At 41.0% G+C, this 22,639-nt stretch overlaps 1 long non-coding RNA gene across 1 annotated transcript in view; it reads left to right on the forward strand.

Annotated features, from left to right (window-relative positions):
* LOC139081101 (uncharacterized) overlaps positions 1-22,463 on the forward strand; it is a 92,943-nt gene extending 70,480 nt beyond the window's left edge. The window contains exon 6 of the long non-coding RNA XR_011536077.1: positions 22,225-22,463. This is a non-coding gene — a long non-coding RNA (uncharacterized lncRNA). The remainder of the gene's footprint in view (positions 1-22,224) is intronic.
* Positions 22,464-22,639: the final 176 nt, after the last annotated feature.

Consider the following 22,639-nt stretch of genomic DNA (forward strand, 5'->3'; position numbering starts at 1 on the left):
ATCTTTGGAGTAGAAAACAAGCAACTGAGAGGCCAGAGTATTATCTGGATTGTTTACAATGTATGTATGTAGACTCCACACAGATATTGAAATCTACAAGAATGATGACATGAGCAGTTGTGAGAAAGACAGTGAACCATAGGCTAAAATCATCAATGAATAAGGGAGTTGGAACAGGAGGAGGCTTTATGACTGCAATAAAGGATGTAGTAGGTGATATAGTCTGATAGCAACGTGATTGAAAGGAGCTAGGCCGGGGCGGGTTAAGGAAGACCACAGACAGAAAGTGGCAAGGAGGAGCAAGGACACATACCCCACCTCTGGGCCCACTGGTACATCAGGTATGAGAAAAAATGGCTACCACTTGAGAGGGCTATATAGGAAGCAGTGTCCTCAGAGGGGAGCCAAGTTTTTCATAAAGCAAGTAGTTCAAGGGAAATTTTGGAGAAGATGAGGATCTTGGGGATTTTGCATAGAGCAGGACAGAAGGGTTTGGGATGGTTAGGGAGGGGTGGTAGATTGTCAGATAGGGGATGTAGGAATTTGTTCCATGTGGACAAGATTGTGAGTGGTTAACGGATGATGTAGGTGGTTTGAACTTTTTGTGATGACTGAACTAAATAGGCATTTAGAGCATGTCGAGGCCCAGTGATCTCTTGGCTGGGGGCAGATGGTTGGTTTAAATGTAGCTTCTTCTTGGGCTGGTGTCTTATGTAGTGCACAGTGGTTGATAACAGGGGCTATAGGCGGAGGAGTAGTGGTGGTCTCACCAAGAGCATGCAGGACACCCTTTGGTCTTCTCCGCAGAGGTGTCAAATCTGGAGGAGGCTTGATCTTACCAGGAGGGATTGTGACCCTCAGGGCCTCCCTTCTAATCCTGTTGGATAATTGTAATGCTTCTTTTGTTTCTTTCATTTTCATAGGCTGTCATCACTTTAAAATAGTACAGTGATATTTGTTTTTGTGAAAATAATACATGATCATTATAAAATATTCAAGTAATTGACAAAAGTAAAATGAAACTTTAAAAACTTCTGCAAAGAACCATCATTAACACTAAGTGAACATCATCTCAGATGGCTGTATGAATTTTTATATTTGTAACTATTTTACATGCTCTTGGGTTTCTTTGAAATAATATGGGCCCATTGTTGTAAACAGTTTGAATACTATAGATTTATCCTAATCCTCTCACTTTACTAATGAGGACATCAAGATCTGGAGACAGGAAAAGGCCTGTCCAAGGTGACTCATCCAGTCAGTTAGACTCATGTATCTTGACTCCGCAGTTCAGTGTTTTTTTTTCCACTAAACCATGCTCCTTTCCTCTTCTCTTACCATCTACATGGCATACCCCTGCTCTTTCACCATATAGATCTCCGAGTGGCTCACTTTGTCTTTAGATTTGGACATTCGTTCATCTAGTCATTCAACAGATATTTGTTGAACACCTCTTATATGCCAGACAAAAATGCTAGCCATTGAGGATGTGGTGGTGAACAAAGCAGACAAGATCTCTGATCTGATGCAGCCTACATTCTACAGAATGCACAGAAAGTTTATGCTTCACTCCTCAACTTTCTCCAGTGAGGGGAGCACTACATGACCATGATTTGTTTATAACCCCAAATCCTTCAATGATAATGGGAAAACAAAATGGAAATTGTTAGACTTAAAATCATACCACTAGCTCATGGGAGTACCAAATGGGTACTTGCAAGTGTAGATATTAACAAAATTCATGAGGTCTAGAACACTTTTCTATAACTATGGTTCTTTTTAATGCAATTTAAAAGTCTAATTTAAAAATATCATGTTACATGTAAAAAAAGAAGACATACTCATAATCCGACCACTTAAAATTTATAAATATACATACTTTATAAAGGGGAAAAAGTCCTTCTCTCATCCTACCCCCCAGAGGTAACAATTCTAAACATTTTGATGTTAGGCCTAACCAACTTTTTTCTATGCTTATATGTATTTCAGTTTTTGCTTTTAATAATAAAAAGATTGTGTAATTGTAAAAAAATTCAAACAATACAGAAAGACCTATATAGCATAAAGAATGAAATTCGCTCATATCCTCACCCCAATCCTGGTCCTCATGGATAACTATTAACATATTGATATGTATTTGACATGAATGCTTTCAGATCTTTTTCTATGTATTTACAAACAAATGTGCATATGCACACGTGTGCACCCACACGCACAGGCAAACAAAAGGGGCTCTTTAATTTTTTTCTTTTAAGCCAGCAATTGTGGGAAGTTTAAAGTTCAGTAGTTGAAGGCACATTTTTGTGTTTTTCATTTTCTACAAGTAGAACAATGCAGCCATATGCCAGTGCCTCTCTGGATTTAGTACTCCATGCTTGGAATGTGAGCAGATGCTGAAAGCTATTAACGAAGCCCTTGAAGGGAGGCCTATTCATGTATGTTATAGACACAAGGCCAAAGTTGAATGTAGTGGCCAACTGAGCAGCTGGCAAGGGGGTAGGCAAATAAAGAGCACGCCAGCATTGATTGCAAGTTGATGGGCCATGGGAGCCACATCATCTGGAGCAGTGTCCCGAAATTCCTATAATTTTGGAAATGGAAGCAATACTTAGAGCCTGATAGCCTTTTAACCTCAATTGCTAAATTAGTGTGTTGCCAAACAACAAAGAAAAAATACCCTGATATGGTCTAAATAAGACTGGCTTCTATCCTGCCTACAATTGGAAAGCTCCAAGATTTTCATTTCTTAAATTCCTTAGATACAAAGAATAAGCCACAGTAATGTATGTTCAGTAAATGCCAACTCTCTAAACACTTTAATGTCAACTCACTACTCTTCATTACGAAACACCACATGTGCTCTTCTTTCAGTTTGGACATACTGACCCTGCTACAGAAGACGCAGTGGTGATCTCCATCATGCCAGCAATCAGATATTTGCCTTCTAATCAGATTTCACAAGAAACCTCAATGAAGTTGTTATAACCAGATAGGAAATAATTAACCTTTTCTAATTTAAAAAGCCTAACAGGGAATGGTCTCTGTGACAGGTGTAAAATTCCACTCCTTCCAGAAAATTACTCGCCCAGCAGATGCTCCTTCTGACTGAAGAAGAAATTTCATTTTAAAAAAGAGTTCACCTTTTATCATGAATATTGCACAAGCAGAACGTATTAAGGCAATGGCTTTTCATGTAGCAGTTTATGACCTTGATCTTCTGATTGCTAATATTCATTGTTCACATACAGATTATAAATATCCACCTGTTTCTCTTCTGCATCAGTGAATTGCGAAGACACTTGAATTCTAGTGCTTAGAATCCCTGAAAGTCTTATAAAGCATCATAGTATTAGGCTTGCTCAGAGAAGTAAAGTAGGTTAGTGCACCAAAGCCTTGAATTGAAAATAGATTGTCTGGGAAAAATAATTCTATTTCCACTGCCGTAGAGAAGAATCAAAAGCCAGAAGAAGAAGCTATTTTTATACCATAGTGTAAAGATAAGAAACCTTTGGCTTATCACTTGGATGTGACCCTGGGCTTAACTTAGTACAACTTGAAGCAATTTTCTGAGTTCTTCCCCTTCTCACCTTACACTGACCCACAAACATATGCAGACGATTTCTTCAAGTTGAGTCCAACATGAATGTTGCATGAATTCAAGAGACCTCTGGGTGTTAAAAGGCAGACGCCAGTGCCCTGAGGTGACTTTGAGAGAGAGAGATGCTTTGCACAGAGACCTAGTTTTCAAGGGGAGGAGTTGGTGGATAATAGCAATGGGAGAAGTGATGGAGTCCGCACCACCTTTGGGCTGAGTGTGATTAAATTTGAGAGGAAGTTAATGAAGGTGGGAGTTGCTGATCTTGGGTATGTCAAGCTTGCTGAGTGCTAACTGGAGGTGACATGCAGGTGGCAAAGCTGGAAGGAGTTTAGGGGTCAAGGCTTCTGAAACAGTGGCTGAGGGAAGATATTCTGGCTGTTTTAAAATTTTTTTTTCTCTTTCTTCTCTGATTCTCTCCTCCAATCTCTGGCTTGATTTCATTCTCTCTTCCTCTTCTTCCCAGGGTAGGAGTGCCAGGGATGAGCTCAGAGAGGCTATGACCTCCTTGGAATTTCAGTAGTTTGCATAAGCTTCTCAGAGTTGCCCAGATCCAGAACCCCCAAAAGACTGAGAGCCGCTTCTCCTCTCTGCTCGGCCTCCCGTCTAATCCACTGTCTCAGTGTGCACCTTCAGAGACCTCTTCTTTGAAAGTTCCCCTTTCTTTAAGGCTTTTCTTTCCCTTAGTTCCTCTCTCCCTTATGTAAATGGAAGCAAAGTTTTCTTTGTTCACTTTTATTTATTTGACGGAGTTTTACCTTTTGTTGTAAAAGCAAGTGAATGCAATTTCTTATATTTTTTGCCCATAAAACATAACCTAGATAATTTTTTTCAAGGTGTTTTTTTTACGCCCTTTGGGACAGTTGCTCTTAATAGAAAAAAGATTGCCCGTCCCTTCTTTGGGGCTTACTCGTAATAAGAACTAGCAATTATTGAGCTTACTCTGTGCCAGGGACTTAACATCCATTATCTTGTTTAATAGTAGCACCCACCCCTGTTAGGGTTGTTGTAAAGATTGAGCAAGCTCATGTATATGAAGTGTTTAGTGCAGTGCCTGGCGTATAGCGAGCTGTCAATAAAAGTGAACTATTATAACTGTTATTGTTATTACTACTATTACTACTTTTGAGAAACTGGAACAAGACACATCCAATGGCTTTGAAAAAGCTAAGTTCAGGGTCTAATAACCAAAATTCTTGATAGATACAGTAAGACAGCTGGGAGTAGGAGAGTACAAATTTCTTGGGATGAGGCAGAAGAACAGTGGTGTGGAAGCAACAGAAGGTGTAAGGAATAGATTGACAACAGTCCCCACTCCCAGCCCTGGGAATAAGGTGAGACTACTTTTGAAGATGGTGTCTAGCAAGGCTGACTATTGTAGTGACTAAGAGCACATCCAGATTTGGGTTTCAGGCCTGGCTGTGTCATTCACCAGCTGTATGACCTTGGATAAATCACTTAACTATTCATAGCCTCAGTTTCCTTATCTGTAAACTGGGGGAGCTAAGAGAAACTCGTTCTGATGGTTGTGTGATAACACATGTGAGATATAATCCATGGGAAGTGACCTTAGAGTGCCTGCCCCCTAGCAAATGCTGTTGTGGTTATCATTATCCTTCCAACCATGCTGCAAAGTAGGTATGATTGCCCCCAGTTTACAGCTGAGAAAACTTAGGCTTGGAGGGCTTAACGAGCTTGTTCAAAGTACAATTAATAAGCACAAGGCTAGAATTTCAATCGAGATCAATCTTTCCACTACTCCGTGACGTTTCCCAGAAACATTGTTCTTATTCCAGAAATGAGAAGCACAAGGTCAGCTATCACCTTAAAATAATAACAATAACAACCCCCAAACATGCTCCTTAGCCCCTGAGGTACCCTGGCTGCTCATTTCACTTGCTTTCAACTCCAGGGAAAAGGAGCTGTTTGTTACCTACAGTTTGGTGAAGCTCTTTTCTTTCTTCTCCAAAGCCTATTTCCCCTATTCACTAAATTAGTGTTATTTCCATGAAACAAAGGTGTTTCTGATGTTTCAGCCTTTTCATCTCCTGCTAAGCATCCACTTTCTGGCAGCTTTTTATTTTCAGGTAGATTATTGCTGCCCCAAACCCAAGGGCTTTGAGTCTAAGGATTTGCTGGAGCTTCAGTATCTTTGTGAGAATGATGCTAATGCTGGGCTCGGATTCTATAGAGAATTCTAGACATCACATTTTCAGAAGACCTACATGCTTTTCTCATCCCCTACGTGATGCCCCACCCACACCTTTGGCTGCAATTTTTTGGCATATGGCATTGCTGGCTCTGGCATCTGATAATCTCTGCAGCTTTGGTGTTGCTTCTCTTTTTGAAATAGCATGCCCTTTTGGGTATTGCTCACATATGTCCCATTTAGTACTGCTGGCGTCTGGTGTTCCTAGAGCCTCACTATTCTTCCCCAGCACAGGGATTAAAAGGGGCACATTTATCTTGCTGAACTTGGGGAGAGCAAGGATTCAGTAGAATTAATGTCTTAGGGAAATTATTGGAATTATGAGTGAGAATCATTATTAATTGCAATGGTCTGAATTTACATCATGGAAAATTATTGATGTGTACTATGAAGAACATATTGGGCTGAATGCTGCAGGAATACAAAGATGTGGTCTCTGTGCTTATAGAGCATATGAGTTAACAGAGGACTAAAACAACCTTTCAAGTCTCTGTAGAGTTTGAAGTTCCACAAGGAGAATACCAAAAAGAGAAAAAAGTTTTTTGGGGATCCAGGGTCTGTAGTAGCAGAAAAAGCTTCACAAAAGAAGTGGATCTACTCTGGTTCTGGCACAAATAGGTGCTCAAGGAATATTGATTAAATTGGAGTTAGTCAGATGCAATCTGAGAAAGGGCATCATGAATGGAGGAAATGGCGTGTGCAATATTGTGGAGGCAAGAGCACTCACAATGTCAGGATGGCTATTACCAAAAAAAAAAAACCAAAAAGGCAACAAGTGTTGGCGAGGATGTGGAAAAATTGGAGGCCTTCCACACTGTTGGTAGGAATGCAAACTGGTGCAGCCACTATGGAAAACAGTACGAAGCTTCCTCACTAAATAGAAAGTAGAAATAAAAAAATATGGTCCAGCAATCCTACTTCTGAGTATTTATCTAAAAGAATTGAAATCAGGATCTCGAAGAGATATCTCCATCCCCGTGTTCATGGCAGCATTATTCACAATAACCAAGAAGTGGAAACAACCTAAATGTCCATTGATACATGAATTGGTAAAGAAAATGTGGTATATACATAAATGGAATACTATTCAGCCTTTAAAAAGAAGGAAATTCTGCAATATATGACAACATGGATGAAACTTCAGGACATTATGCTAAGTGAAATAAACTAGTCACAGAAAGACAAGTACTGCATGATTTCACTTATATCATGTATCTGAAATAGTCAAATTCATAGAATCAAAGAGTGGTGCCAGGGGCTCAGGGGAGGAAGAAATGGGGAGTTACTAATCAATCGCCATAACGTCTCAGTTAAGCAAGATGAATAAGCCCTGGAGATCGGCTGTACAACATAGTGCTTATAGTCAACATCACTGTATTGCACATTTAAAATTTGTTAAGAGGGTAGATCTCATGTTAAGTGTTTTTGCCACAATAAAATAAAATAAAAAAAGAATGGTCACAATGTGTACTGGAAACAGGAAGCGGTTTATACCAGAGTAAAACATACGTCAGGGAGGCATGGGGAGTGAGCCTGGGAAGGAGGGTCATGGCCTGGAATGCCAGGCTAAGGATTTTGCCCTTTATTTAGCAAGCATTAGGGAGCCATTGAGGATTTTGGATCACCAGAACAATGACATGGATTTAATCCTAAGATAGGTCTGATGGCAGAATGTTGAGAGGTCAAGAGAACGAGCATAAAGAAAAAGGGACACTATATTTGATCAAGATGCATTCAAGACCTCCCTAAAGAGTACTTTTGGTAGAACGGTAGGGGTAGAAGCCAAATTTCAGATATATAAAGGATGAGTGTGATAGTGCAAGGGGGGCGAGCAAGCCTTAGCAACTCGAGGGCCCAGGGGCCTGACGGGAAGGCTTGTGGAGTCGAGCATCTTTGAAGGCAGACAGGAATGGCCCCGTGGAGAGGGAGACACTGGAAACGTGGGGGAGACTGGCTAATTCATACAAAGAGATCATGGAGGAGGAAGGCTGAGATGGGAATTAGTGGAAGGATTTTCCTTGGAAAAGAGCATTGTTTCCTTTTTCAGATATGGGACTAAAGGAAGAGAGATGAAAGGAAATGCTTTGAGGAAGAGAATGAGCCACAAGAAAAGGAAAGAGTAACAAAAGTTTTTTCAGGCCTACATATAGAGCCTTGCTCTCTTGGCGCAATGCTCAGAGCACACTTCTCAAAGCCTGCCCATCACCCAGGCTTCTTCCAAAAGATTTACGGCCTGATTGATTCTCTTCAGCTTCAGTCAGAGACAACCTGACAGCTGCAGTCGGCTCAGCCCTTCTTGCAGTGAGTTGACACCATTTCTGGTGGGCTTCAAAGACAGTATAAATGGCTTTCCCCTGAGAGCACGCTACGCTCGGCACCCAGGCAGCCTCATTACACAACCAATTAAACTGCTATCACTTGAAAGGAATCAATGGCAGTTCAAGGTCTACCTGAGTAGACTTTACATTTCCAAGTTCACACATATTGCAGTCTTATAGTCAAGGAGTTCCCAACTACTAGGGGAAGATGTAAACATGACCTTAGAAACAGTAGATTCTTTCACTTTCTCTAAGGGGGAGTCCCAGAAGATCTTACTCATTAGATGGCAGGCAAGATCCCTTTAATCTTTCTGAATAGAAAGGAGTCCAGGCAGCTCTTAAACAGTGGGAAGCTCAAGCTTTTTGCTCTGTTGCACCCATCTGGACACAGGCATGTCAATTCCTCCATATCTGTCCTTCCTGGGGGTTCTTAAGTGAGGTCTCTGGGTGTTGAGTGCAGTAACCAAAGTCTGGGTTTCCCCATAGAAAGGCTACAGCCCTCTGGCAAACACATCTTTCAGAAACTAATTTAGCTGGTTCCACTGAAATGAACTTGGAAATGACCCAACAGAAGGCCTAACGTGGGGGGCAGAGGGACCTGTGCCAGTTACACCACTGCACCAGGAGTGGCCACACTGGGTCTTTCGCTTTCCACAGGAGAATTTGACTTTCTGAATGCAGCACACTTTCTCATCTACTTAAATGTGTTATTTAAATAAATTGCTTTGCTCTTGAGGGTCCTTGTACTCTTTGGCTCAGTGAGAAGCTGGTAGATTGGAGTCAGAAGGAGCTGTCAATGTGGAATCTAAAGAGTTTCAGTGTGGGAATATTAGGGGTCAGGCACAACCTCACATTAGTTATTGCATCTTGTCATTAGATGACATGGATATTACTATAAAGAGTAAATCTGTGGGGAGCACGAAAATGAAAGCTATAAATTGGCTAGAAGAAGTAGGAGATTTCAATGTGAAAGTAAGTGCTTCTATTCAAGATATGAACACCAAGCCCCGCTGCGGCCTGCTCAGATCCCTGCTTTGCTCTAGCCTCCTATCACTTTTTCCTCTTTGAAATACCATCAAGCTTGGACCGTTCATTGGTTGGTTTAAAACAAGGTCAGGCCTTACTCTCAAGTGGCCTCAGCTGACAAGAGTTCAGCCCCAGCAGACTAATTTTAATCCTGGCCCAAACAAACTTAATTAAGGGAGGTGTTCTGCTGCCAAAAAACACCTACTGCATTCCAAAGCCAAGCTGAGAGGCTTGTGGATTTTCTGTTGTTTGTATTGTCTACACTACTGCTTTCCTTCTTTCCTGCAGGACTGGGCACACGGGAGCTTATTATCCTGGCTCCCCCACTGACTGGTGTGTGACTTTGACTGAATTACTTACCTCCTCTGAACCTCAGGTTCTCCTGTGTGAGATGGAGATAGTAATGGGACTGACCCCTGAGGACTGTTGAGAGTGTTCAGTGAAGCAATGCATCTGGAGTGGTTAGCACACTGCCTAACACACAGTAGGCACTAAGTAAATTACAGTTGTTTAATGATAATAATAACAGCCATTTAAAGCAAATATGTAACGAATTGGATGTGTGTGTGCTTTGAGGGTTGATTCATTTTGTTTGAGCTGATTAAAGGTGCTTTGAAAAGGAAAGCATAAATGTGAGGACAGAGGGGCATGTAAAAAAGTATATATCCACATGCCTATTTTCTTTGCATCTGAGGGTTTCATAAATAAGATTTTAAAATAAGTTAACAATGAGAAAGGTGCAATATTCTGCCCTCGCTAAAATCCTCAGAACTCAAGAGAAGACTGCAAAGAACTTCTGTTTTGTCACCTATAATTTATAACGTCACTATTACTATTGGTAAGAAGACATTTTTTTAAATATACCAAGTGAGGGAACTCAGTGGCCTGTACTTGGCATTAGCAGAGGTATGCAGCATCATTTCTCTTTGATCCATCATTTTTGTAATGGACACATCAGAAGATTTGGCACCTGGATATCCTGGAAAAATTCAGTCCCTTGGGCCTCCATCCTCAGAGGTTCAGGTTCAGGAGGATTGGAATGGGGCACAGGAATCAGAAACGCCACAGGTGCTTGAGATGCCAGGGTCCAAAGGTCAGATTTTGAAACCAAGGGTCAGTGGGATCCATCCTCTCCTTACCCTCCTGGCCAATCCGTGCTGCAAATCACTCTGCAGTCTGAGATCCCTTAGTTGGCATGACTTTAGAGCCCTGGTTCACCTCTACTTGTCTCCTGCAGAGTAGAGATGAGTCCTTAAGCGAGGTTTGCCCTCTCCTCCTGATATGAGCTCGCCCTGGCACCCCGCATCATTACCATAATTGTCTCCCAACTTCTGATTAGATACAAACATGACACCAGCAATCATGTTTCATCTTCAACTTGTAATTGGATGCAATATGGTGATTATGCATCTTGATCGAAGGTCATCTCCATGGGATAATAAGTACTCACAGTAACACTCTCCTTGGGATGTTTTTGCTTTTGCCTTATAGCTGCATGTCCTGTCTCAACTTCCCTTCCCCCAAAAGAAGGGCATGACTTCAGCATCTGCTGCTGATTTTGCCTTGATTTTCTTATCAAACACACACACACACACACACACACACACACGCACACACACGCAATCTGATTTGGTGCATCTGTTGCTAATTGACTGCCTCTCATGGCTAGTCCTCCTTCTTGTACTCTCTCTTTCCTCCAACAATCCCTCTAATCCTTCTGGTCACTTAGAATGGAATTGATAGAAGAGATCTGTGACTCATTTTTCTCTATCACTATTTAGCATCTCTTTTCCTTCTTCTCATTGTCTCTTCTCTCTCTTAACATAATCAGGTCTATGGTTCTCTCTCTCTCATTCCCTCCTTCGCCCTCACCCCCCATCTCTCCTCATCTGTAAATGGGGACTTAGCATGGTAGAGTATAAAGAGTGTAGGCTTAGAAGTCAGATGGTCCAGTTCTGCCATTTACTGGCTGTGTGAACCTGGACAAATTATCTCACTTCTCTGAGCCTAAGGTTCTTTGTCTACAAGATGGAAATCATTGTGCTTCTAGTATTTTGTACTTTGAAGTATTGTTTGGAGGAATAAATTATACATATGAAAGTGCCAGGCTCAGAGTGAACACTCAATAAATGCTGGTCATTGTTTTAATACCTACCACACAGGGTTTTTAAAAAATGAGATAATGTGTGTAAATAGCTTATAATAGAGCCTAGGAAGTTGCACAACAAGTAACTGCTCCTCTCCCAGTTGATTTCATGGAAAATAGGATCCAGAATGGGGAGGAAGAAGAAATATCATTGGATGCCAAACCAAGGATTTGAGGATTCCTCATAATCAGGCCATCCTGCATTAAGGTGGTCAAACTGTCCAATGGTTCCAGCGTAGCTGACCTAATTAGTGCAGTAGACCACATTTCCCACTACTCCTTAGAAGGCTCTGTTTTCCTCACGGTATGGCCCAGGCTCCCTTCTAGCAACCATTACATTATACTCTGTGTCGCTCCCTGTGTAGGTGATGGTTGATACAAAGGTCATCTTTGGAAATCATTGTCTGCTCTCCACCTCTTTCTTTTCTCATCCTTGCCTCTCTTTACCCTGCATAACCCTGATGGTGGTATTCAAGACTGGAGAGAATGCTAAACCAAGTACCGTATTCCTATGACATCCACTGTGTACTTTATTGAACTTGATTTTTAGTTATTTTTTCTAAAAATGAGAAAATCATGGTATATCAGAGTTTGGAGGGCATTTAGAGACCATAAGTCCAAGCCACTTACTTTAAAGGAAATTAACACTCAGAGATGTCAACTTATTTGTTCAGGCCCGGGCAGGGCATTCATGACATATCCGAGGCTAGAGGCCAAGCCCCTGACACTAGTCAAGTGCATATCCCTCTACATCACACTGCCTTTTAAGATCTTTTTTATTTATTAAGCCTTAAGTTACAGACAAGTCTACTCTTTTTATTTATTTCGAAGTCCTTCATTTTGTTTTTCTATTGTTTCTGGCTCCCCTACTGTTCTGGATTGAATTGTGTTTCTCAAAAATGATTTGTTGATGTCCTAACCCTCAGTACTTCCGAATGTGACCTTATTTGGAAATAGGATCTTTGCAGAGGTCATCAAATTAAAATGGGACCATTAGGGTGGGCCCTCATCCAGTGTGACTGGTGTCTTTATTAAAAAGGGAAATTGGGCACAGAGACACGCACGCACAGAGGGAAGATGATGCAAAAACACATGAGGAGAAGATGGCCGTGTGACTGGAATGATGCATCTGCAAGCCAAGGAATGCCAACAATTGCCATCCAGTGCCAGAAGCTAAGGCAAGGGAGGATTCTCCTTCAGAGCCATCAGAGAAAGCATAGCCCTGCTGACACCTTGATTTTGGACTTTTAGCCTCCAGAACTGTAAGACAATAAATTTCTGCAGTTTTATGCCACTCAGTTTGTGATACTTAGTTATGGCAGCCCTAGAAAACTGATAAACCCACCTTGGATACTTTTATAATCCCCAAAGTATAAATATTATTAAAGCCAGAGAGAGAAATTTCTTGAAAGAGCAGGTATCTAGCAAGTATCTTATGACTTGTCTGCTTTAGATTACATTGTATTTGTACCTGGGAGCCAAAGAAAATATCCATGGTGTCAGTGTTATGATTGCTGCCCATGCCTTCTATTGAATCTGTAAAATCATTTTGTTGTTTTGTTGCTTGTTCTTATCCTGAGACCTGGAGGATTTCTGAGGAATATGTTTTGGTTGGCGGTTTCATACTGAAGATGTTCTGGCCAACACTGTTCCTCTAGGCATAATTGTAGTTTTGAGGATTTTTATAGGTCCCCTTTTTTGTGGCACTCTCTAGATATACCTTTGTTCTCTCACCTTGCTTTCAAGCCAATACATCCGGGCCACGCTAACTTAAGGTCTTTTATATTGTTGCCTTGGTGATGCAACTGTCACTGCAATCTCACAGGACAGTGACAGGATCCAGGGGATTTTTTTTGCCAAGCATCAAAGCCAAGAAATTCATACCAATAACTACCCTCATCCCCTCCTGGCACTGACGCAGTTACTAAGAATTGTTAATACACGTGTAGTGCTAACCTACACTGGGAAATACCCACATCAGACCTCATGACAGGTGCTTGGAAATTTTCATAAAAGGGGATCTTCACTTTTAATACTCTTTATGGTGTTTTCCCAGGGTCGTGTTTGTAGTGCTGCTGAAACTTAGATGGCTAACAACGTGCTGTGAAGACTGCACTGAGGTCAAGAAGGAGAAACAGGGGTTATCTAGCCATGACTAAAACAGCTGATAATGAAAATTGGTATAATTTTATAGAGGGCGTTATTAATGGGTACTGTGAGGCAGAATGAAAATAGCAAGGGCTATGGCATCACCCAGTCTTGGGTTTGAATTCTGTGTGACTTTAAAAATATGACCTATATTTACCGAGCCTCAGATTTTTAAAAAAATATGAAAAATTTCAAACATTCCAAAGGTAAAAAAAAGAATAATATAGCAAACATAAATGTACTCACCACCAAATTTTTGAATAATTATATATTACAAATACAGTTGTAGCCCCATATATATCCTTCCCCAAACACATTCACTTCCTTGCCTCTGGACCCTGCCACTCTCCCCAGTTCCACCACGCACACACTCAAACTAATTAATACTGAAAACTAAAAAAAGACTCTGACATATAGAAAGTAAAATTGCTTCTGAAATGGCAGGGGTTGGTAGAGACACTAGTATTGCAGGGTTAATTAATATATCTAGCAGAAAAATTAACAAAAGGGCTTGTTTGAGGAAGTCATGGATGGTATTTCTACTTTTAAAATATAAATTAGAATCTGCCAGGAAACTTTTAGATTTCTAGTAGGCTGTGTGGTTTTCTGAACAAGACCAGGTTAGTCAGTCCCTGTAATGAGTTCACAGTATATACATTGGCTCTGTGTGGCTTTGATGGTTAAGTTTCTGTATCAATGTGGCTGGGTCACAGTGCCCTGATATTTGGTCAAAAATTATTCTGGATGTTTCTATGAAGGTGTTTTTTAGACGAGATTAACATTTAAATTGGTAGACTTTGAGTAAAGCAGATTACCCTCCATAATGTGGGTGAGCCTCATCTGATCAGTTGAAGGCTGTAAGAGAACAAAGATTGTCTTCCCCTGAGCAAGAAGGAATTCTGCCTCCAGAGTGCCTTTGGATTAGAGCTGCAACATCAGCTCTTCCCTGGATCTCCAGCCTGCTGGCTTGCCCTGCAGATTTTGGACTTACCAAACCTCCACAATCATGTAAGCCAATTCTTGATAATCTCTCTCTCTCTTTGTCACTCTCTCTTTGTCTCTATCTGTACACACACACACACACACACACACGCACCTTTTTGTTTTTGTTTCTCTGAAGAATCCTAAGACAGTGGGTTAGGCAGTGCCTCTTTGGTTTTCCAAATGGTAAAATGGTGGGTGCTTTCTAATCATCCTGTTGGTTCCTATGTTTCCAATATGTATGCACAGCTGTACATACCTTACACCTTGTGTCTCTCCATGACTCCCTCTGCTTACCAGTTAAGTAAAAAAATGCCTTGGCCCAGCATTCCAAACTGTCCAGGTTTCCTGTTCACTATGTCCTTAAACTCCAAATAAATTGTATCAAACACCTCTGCATGTAACTTTTCTTAAACCTGGATGATATTCCCTTTACCCCCGCATATCCTAAACCTAATAACAGACAAACCCTCTCATGTTTCAGATTCTCTTCTAGAAGCTGAAAATTTGTGGGAACAAGACAGACATGATCCCTTTTCTCATGGAGCTTATACTCTGGTGAGGAAGGCAAAGAACAAACAAATTAAATGAATAAGAAAATATGATAATTTCAGATAATGATTAAGACTCTGAAGAAACTGAAATAGGGTATTATGTAGAGAGTGGCTTTAGATTGGTGGCCAGAGATGCCCTCACTGTGGGGATGACATTAGAGCAGTTATGGCCCTTGCCCTCGTAGATCTCACAACTAGTTGGGAACACAGGGAAGAAAACAGAAGATATAATTTAGGGGCATGAATGTTATGTGGGAGTACAAAGAAGGGGTGCCTAACATGGGCTAGGATGGGGCAGAGAATGCGTCCTGGAAAAGTGACATTTAGGCTGAGATCTAAAGCATAAGTAGGACTTAGCTTATGCTATGTAAGGTATGTACAGCTGTGCATACATATTGGAAACATAGGAACCAACAGGATGATTGGAAAGCACCCACCATTTTACCATTTGGAAAACAAGAGAGGGGCTGCCTAACCCACTGTATTAGTCAGGATTCTTCAGAGAAACAAAACCTAAAAGGGGTGTGTGTGTGTGTACAGATAGTAAGAGAGAGAGACAAAGGAAGAGGGGAGAACACTCCAGGCAGAAGGAGTAGTTTGTACGAATATCCAGAGGAGGGGAAGGATATGACTTTTGGGGAAAAAAATAGTTTAGTAGGTTGAAACTTAAATATGAACATGGAGGGGCCGGCCCTGTGTCTGAGTGGTTAAGTTCAAACACTCCGCTTCGGCAGCCCATGGTTTTGCCAGTTCGGATCCTGGATGTGGACCTACATACCACTCACCAAGCCATGCTGAGGCAGCGTCCCACATAGCACAACCAGAAGGACCTACAAGTAGAATACACAACTATGTACTGGGGGGCTTTGGGGAGAATAAGGAAAAAAATAAATATGAGCATGGATAGATGAGTGATAAAGCTGGAGCATTAAGCTGGCTGGATCATAATGGGCTTTGTAGTTTCTGCTACTAAAGTTGAGGTGCTGAGATGGGTTTTATTATCATTATTATCTTCTTTCTACATGTGAGGAAACTGAGTCTCAGAGAGGGTAAATAATTTGCCCATGGTTTCACAGCTGCTAAGTGGCAGAGCTCCGATTCTAATCCAGGTTTGTTTGACTCTACTTCACCATGCCACCTTGTAAGAATCCAATTTCAGCATTCAGTTCATAGGGAACGCTGAGTAGTCTGGCTTAGCTACAACATATGCTATATATAGGAAAATGGTGGGTCAGAAAACTAGGAAAGTACACTGAGGCCAGATTATGAGGTGGGGCACTTAAATGCCCACCTGAAGAATCTACACTTAATTATTTTGCTTTTACAGATGAGGAAGCTGAAGCTCAAAAAGCTAAGAAAATCATCCATGGTTTCAAGGTTAGCAAGTGGTAGGACTGGAATTTAACTGAGATTTAACTGGAGCCAGAGTCTGAGGTCTGTACCATTTCCTCAAAACTACTTCCCTACTGTACCTTCAACTGCCTCCTTCTGCACTGGCTGTATCTCCTCAGTCATCCACAAAAAGCTCCAAATATTTTGAGCGCTTACTATGTGCCACAAGCTATGCAAACTGCTCTGCATTCAGTAGCTCATTTAGTCCTCCCAGTAGTGCTGTAGAGGAGAGCTCTATATTTCCTCTCATTTTATAAATGAGGAAACTGTGTCTCAGGTAGAGGAACTCGCCTGAACGTTGTCCTGTGAGTAGATCACGTAGCTGTGAACGTAACGGTAATAGTTGAAGCTCCAGGAGTAGATGTGGTCACTGAGGAGGATAATGAGGGGGACAGAGAGAGAGAGCAGAGGAGATGCAAAGAAAAGGGAAGTGAAAGTGTATTAGCCTGCTTGGGCTGCCAGAACAAAATACTAGAGACCAGGGATACTTAAATGACAGGAATTTTTTTGTAAAGTTCTGGAAAGTAGAAGTTCAAGATCAAGGTGCTGGCAGATTTGGTTACCTGGTGAAGGTTCTCTTCCTGCTTTGTAGAAGAGCACCTTCTTGCTGTGTCCTCACATGGGGGAGAGAAAGACGAGAAGCTTATAAGGGTACTAATCCCATGGTGAGTGTCTCCCCCTTATGACCTCATCTAACCCTTATCACCGCCCCAAAGCCCCATCTCCAAATACCATCATATTGAGGGTTAGGGCTTCAACATGTGAATTTTGAGGGGACACACTTCAGTCCATAGCAGAAGGGAAGGGAAGAGAAAGAGAGAATGAAAATGGGAAGAGAACCTGAGAGATTATCTACGTGAAGAGAGAGAAGGAGGCAAAGGAACCAGTGGAGACAGAGAAAATGTGCAGAGGAGTGCCATGCCCTGGGGGAAGAGGCAGGGAATGCGTTTCTACGAGGGGTGGGCCGAGAGTGTTGAATGCTTCTAAGTCACTGCAGTGGACAGGGTCACATGGAAGTGCCCAAAGATTGGATTTGGTCACTGAGGGTGCTTCAGGGCAGTTGCAGCCAACAGCGTAGTGGGGACTGAGGACAGACTGCCGAGAATTAAGGAAGGAGAGAACAGAGCACAGGTGATTGCAGAGGTTGGGTAGAGACAGGGCAGAGAGAGGAAGGGGAGCTCTTTGGTTAAAGAAAGCAAATTTTGGATGAGAGATACTAAGTGATTTTGAACGATTGACAGGAAGGGGATAGAGGAGAGACCGAGGTTTAAGCAAATCAGCGAGGGAAGGTGGTAAATCATTAACGGAGCGAGTTCCTGGAGGAGCTGAGAGGGGAAGGGGACCTAGCAGAGTGAGAGAGCTCAGCTTTGGACAGGAGTATACGTGTGGTGCAACGGACACAGCACAGGTTTTATACTATTACAGACTTGACTCTTTGTTCTCGGTTCAACTACTTAATAACTTGTGGCCTTATTGAAGTCACTTAATCTCTCTCAGCCTCAGTCTCCATAATTGTTAAATGGAGGTAATGGTAGTTCCTATTTCTTAGGGATTTGTAGAATCCAATGAGAGATGATAGGTGGGAAAGCACCTAGCATGGGGTCTGGCACCTAGGAGTGCTCAATAAAGGGATGATGAAGGAAAATGCAGAGATACTGGGAGGAGTGAAATTGAGTTAGCACATATGAACTGGGCTCATAATTCAAAATGTAGTTTAAGGAATATTGTCCCTTGCTTAGATTGGGTCAACTAGTGCCCCACTGTGGTAGGTGAGAGTGCAGCTCACTAATATTGTGGGTGCTTTTCCTTCAGGGCACAGAGTAGGACTATACTTTTCTCCTCTCTTGAAGTTAGATGTGGCCATATGACTTGCTTTGGTAAATGGAATATGAGCAGAAGTGACATGTGTCACTTCAAAGTGGAAGCATTTAATTGCTGGTTCTCAGCTCGGCAATGCTCTCTTCTTTGGCCTTGTCAAACGGGGCAGCCCTCATTAATGGAAACGCAATGCTGAGTTACCATCTAATGGAGGACCAGTGCCCTAGACAGTAACCCAGACCTGCAGTGGACTATTTAGGAAAGAAAGAAACTCATGCTGTTTTAACTCACTGAGATCTTGAAATCATTTACTATTGTAGCATGACCTGGCCTATCTTGATTTATAAGCCCCAAAAAGTAAAAGCAAAGCATCCCTTAATTTAAAACCTACTAGTGTCTTTGAGGACACAGTATGAAAAGTGAGGATAAAGTTAATGTGACTGATTTTTAACAACTTGCCAGAATTTATGTTCCCCCAAATTAATGTTCTTGCCTTCAAAGTAGTCACTGTGGGATTATATAATAATTTAAATGATGCTAAAAACAGTTATGAAATTACTTTTACAACCCAACCTCAAAATTGATTAATTTAGTCATTTACTATGTGCCAGGCACTGGGGATACCGAGATGAAAAGACATGTTCTTTCTCCTTCAGGGGCTCATAGTGTTGCAGCAGGAAATATCTAAGTGTTCTAAAGTGGTGCAACGCATGGCAGGGCAGTAGATGAGGAAATGGTCAGTTCTACCAGAGAGATTCAGGGAAGGCTTCATGGATGAGAGATGACTAGGTGTTTACTAGACAGGTGGATCGGGGTGGAGGCGAGGCTATTCCAGGCAAAGGGACAACAGGAGCAAAAGCATATAGGTTTGAAGTAGCATGGCATATGTGGGTAAGTTCAAATGCTTCTGTATGTCCAGAGCCTCGTGTGAGAGGGGAATTCTGGGAGACATGAGGCTGGAGAACAGGTATGGGAAAGATCATGGTGTCGGGGCACCCATTGTGCTAGGAATATTGTAGCATAGGCAGTGTGGTCCTGGGACCAGTGGTTCAAAATCCTCTTCTGCAGAAGAAAAAAGACAATGGCACCAGTGCTTGTTTAGATGAATATTGATGATGGTTTCCAAATGTCTCAGAGTTTTTCACTATTCTGAAAAATGTTACCTTGATATTTGTCTCCTTAGGTTTCTGATAAGCACAAGTGTCTCTACTTCCTTAATGGCCTCTGTTCTACTTTCATGTTTTAATTTTAAAGCTCATTTCAAACTATTTGGGAAGTAGGTATGAATCCCAAATCAGAGTATCATAGAAACATTGCAGTCTAGAGCTAGAAGAGGCCTTTGCGTATAACTGAGGGCAAGATGTACAGGACATCAGTAGAGCCCACTCTTACAGGTGAGACTTTGTCCTCAGGTCCTCCTGAATATCCTCTCATGCGTCACTTTCCGTGTTTTCTATATAGGAGGGGGTGAGGTGAGGGAAGGCTTGGAAAGCCACCTGAGACACCATGCTGTCATTTCAGATCTCTGATTCTAGGAACCCAGTTCTCAAATGCTGCATGTGGGTGAATTCTTGGAGCAATGAACACCAAATGTCCAAATTAAATTTCAGTTCAATCCCTCTAGTTTTGACTAGTGTTTCTCCTTAAACCGTACACAAGATGCTTGTTTTCCTCCCGTTCATATTTTACAGAGTTTATTCAGAGCTCTTTTCTTGCACTATATTTAAGGATGGGCAAAATGTTCTTGATATTTCCGGCAGAATAGTAATTTCCAGGAATCAATTTACATATGCATTGGATCAAGTGTCTTAATGTCCAAATCTTAGTGAAAAATGCCAAAAGATTTGCCATTTGCCCATATAACAAAAGCATCGCAGTTATCAGTGGCTGTTTTGGAGACCCTTGGAAGAGTTGAGTAAAAATTTTATGATGTCTGTTGCTGGTACATTCCGTTCATAAATCAGTGGCTAAAAGTTCAAGGGTTGTGTGATATGAAAGGGGCAATCCCCTGTCAAAAGCCTCATTATAAAGATGAGATGTTAATACAAATTCTCATCTTCAGAATTATAATTGGATACATAAATAAATATGTAAACTATATAAAACTTTTGATAAAGAACATGTTCTCAGTAATAGTCGGTGCGATATTCCTTATAATTTTGAAAATTTGGAATCAAGCTAAATAGCATACAATAGGAGTTTTGTTAAATAGTTCATGGTACAATGATAGAATGAAATATTATATAGCTGTGGTTGGCAGAATTCTAAGATGGCCTCCAAGTTTCCAGCCCCCAGTATACACACACTTGGCATAAACCCCTTCCATAAAGTGTGGGAAAGACATATGAATGTGATGAGATAATTGCTCCCTTGATTAGGTTACGTTATGTGACAAAGGTGATGAGATCGTCACTCCCGTGATTATATTGTAGCAGACTGGATCGAGATTCTCTTGTATGTTTTGGAGAAGTAAGTTGTCATGTCATGAGAGTCCCATGTGCTAGGACCTGGGAATGGCCTCTAAGAGCTAAGAACAGTCCTTGACAGATGGCTAACAAGAAAACAACTGCGAGGTACTGAATTCTGCCACAAACCTGAATGAGCTCAGAAGAGGGCCCTGAGCCTTAGAAGAGATCACAGCCCCGGCTGAAAATTGATTTCAGCCTGGTGAGACCTTGAGTAGATGACCTGGCTAACTCATGCCTCGAATCCTGACCCATAGAAAGTGTGAGATAATAAATTTGTGTTTTAAACTAGTAATTTTGTGGTAATTTGCTATTCAGCAATAGAAAACTAACACAATAGCCATTTAAAAATGTGTTTATGAAAATTTATTCAGTGACTTTTGAAACTACTTACAAGATTAAAAATAAAGATAAAATGTTACACACAATATGCTCTTAAGAGTGCCAAGGAAAATATATAGAGACTGGAAAGAAATATTCTAGCATGTCAAAAGGGGTTGTCGCTGGGATTTTGTGTGATTTCTTCTTTTGCTCTTTTTACACGTTTTCATATACATTTTCTAGAATGAGAATAGATTCATTTGAGAACCAGAAATAATTAAGTGTAACCCCAAGAAAGTAAGAAAAATATAGGTATTAAGAATATAAAATTTATTGAAAAAAATGTGCTTTTCTTAAAGATGTTTGTCACAGTAATTTTACTTGTATGAATATGAACTCATGACTCACAAAACATATTTTCTGTCTCTGGCCACTAAAATGGCCCAGAAGTAATGATACCCAAGTATCAATGAGCATACCTAGCACTCAGATCTTGGTTTCTAAATATTGTTCACTAGTAAAAGAAAGCAAAGGCTCTGTATAGAAATAGCTGATACCAAGTCTGGAGGAGGGAAAGTATAAAGTGAGCCTGGGACATCTTGTTGTGCCAGAAAGCAACCAAGTACTCAAAGAGTAATGAAGTCATATCAAAAGACCATAGGAGACAGCTTGAAGGGGAAGCCTTTGGTCAAATTTAGGACAATCTGAGTATCAAAAGAATAATGATAAGAATTGTTTATAACACATTGACTTTCTAAAAATTCTTGAGTCCATTGTGATATATATATATATATATCTATATATGTATCTCTCTGTCTACCTATCATCTATCTGTCTGTCTATCTATCTATCTAAAAGAATAGCAGAAAAACTGAAAAGCTCTTCTTCATCATTCAATGTCAAAGAATGATAGAATTAGAAATATCATTTTATAACACTTAGTGTCATAGTTGCTGATTGAGTCAGGCGGAGATTATCAGTGTATTTGAAAACCATTGGATGAAAGATTGCTGGGAAAAAGCATATTCGCTCAGTGACGAAGAATCGCTCCATAGTTTACCTAATAATACAAAAGGAAAACTGTGCCTTAATGATGGAGAGATATCTGGAGGTCACCACCTTAACCTAAAAATCAAATAATTAACAGTGGGATGACCTGATCTTTATGCCTCTGTTATGGACTGAATGTTTGTGTTGGCTCCCAAAATTCATATGTTGAAATCCTAACCTCCACTGTGATGGTATTTGCAGGTGGCACATTTGGAAGGTAATTAAGTCATGACAGTGGAGCCCTATGAATGGGATTTAGTGCCCTTACAAGGGACTGAAAAGACCAGAGTTCTCCCCTTCTACCATGTGAGAACACAGTAAGAAGACAGCCATCTATGAACAAGGAGGTGGGTCATCACCAGACACTGAATCTGTCAGTGCCTGATCTTGGACTTTCCAGCCTCCTGAGTGTGAGAAATAAATGTTTGTTTTTTGAGCCATCCAGTGTATGGTATTTTTTTACAGCAGTCTGAACGAACTAAGGCAGTCTCTTTATGTGATGCAATATGAAGTACGCAATACTACTAGTGAAGTTTTCTTGCCCCAAATGTTTAACTGTTCAAGCCCCTACCAATGTTGTCCAAAGAAATCTAATGCAAGCCACACATGTAATTTT

The sequence above is a fragment of the Equus przewalskii genome, chromosome X (assembly GCF_037783145.1).
Source record: "Equus przewalskii isolate Varuska chromosome X, EquPr2, whole genome shotgun sequence".
In the NCBI taxonomy this organism is placed as follows: Eukaryota; Metazoa; Chordata; class Mammalia; order Perissodactyla; family Equidae; genus Equus; species Equus przewalskii.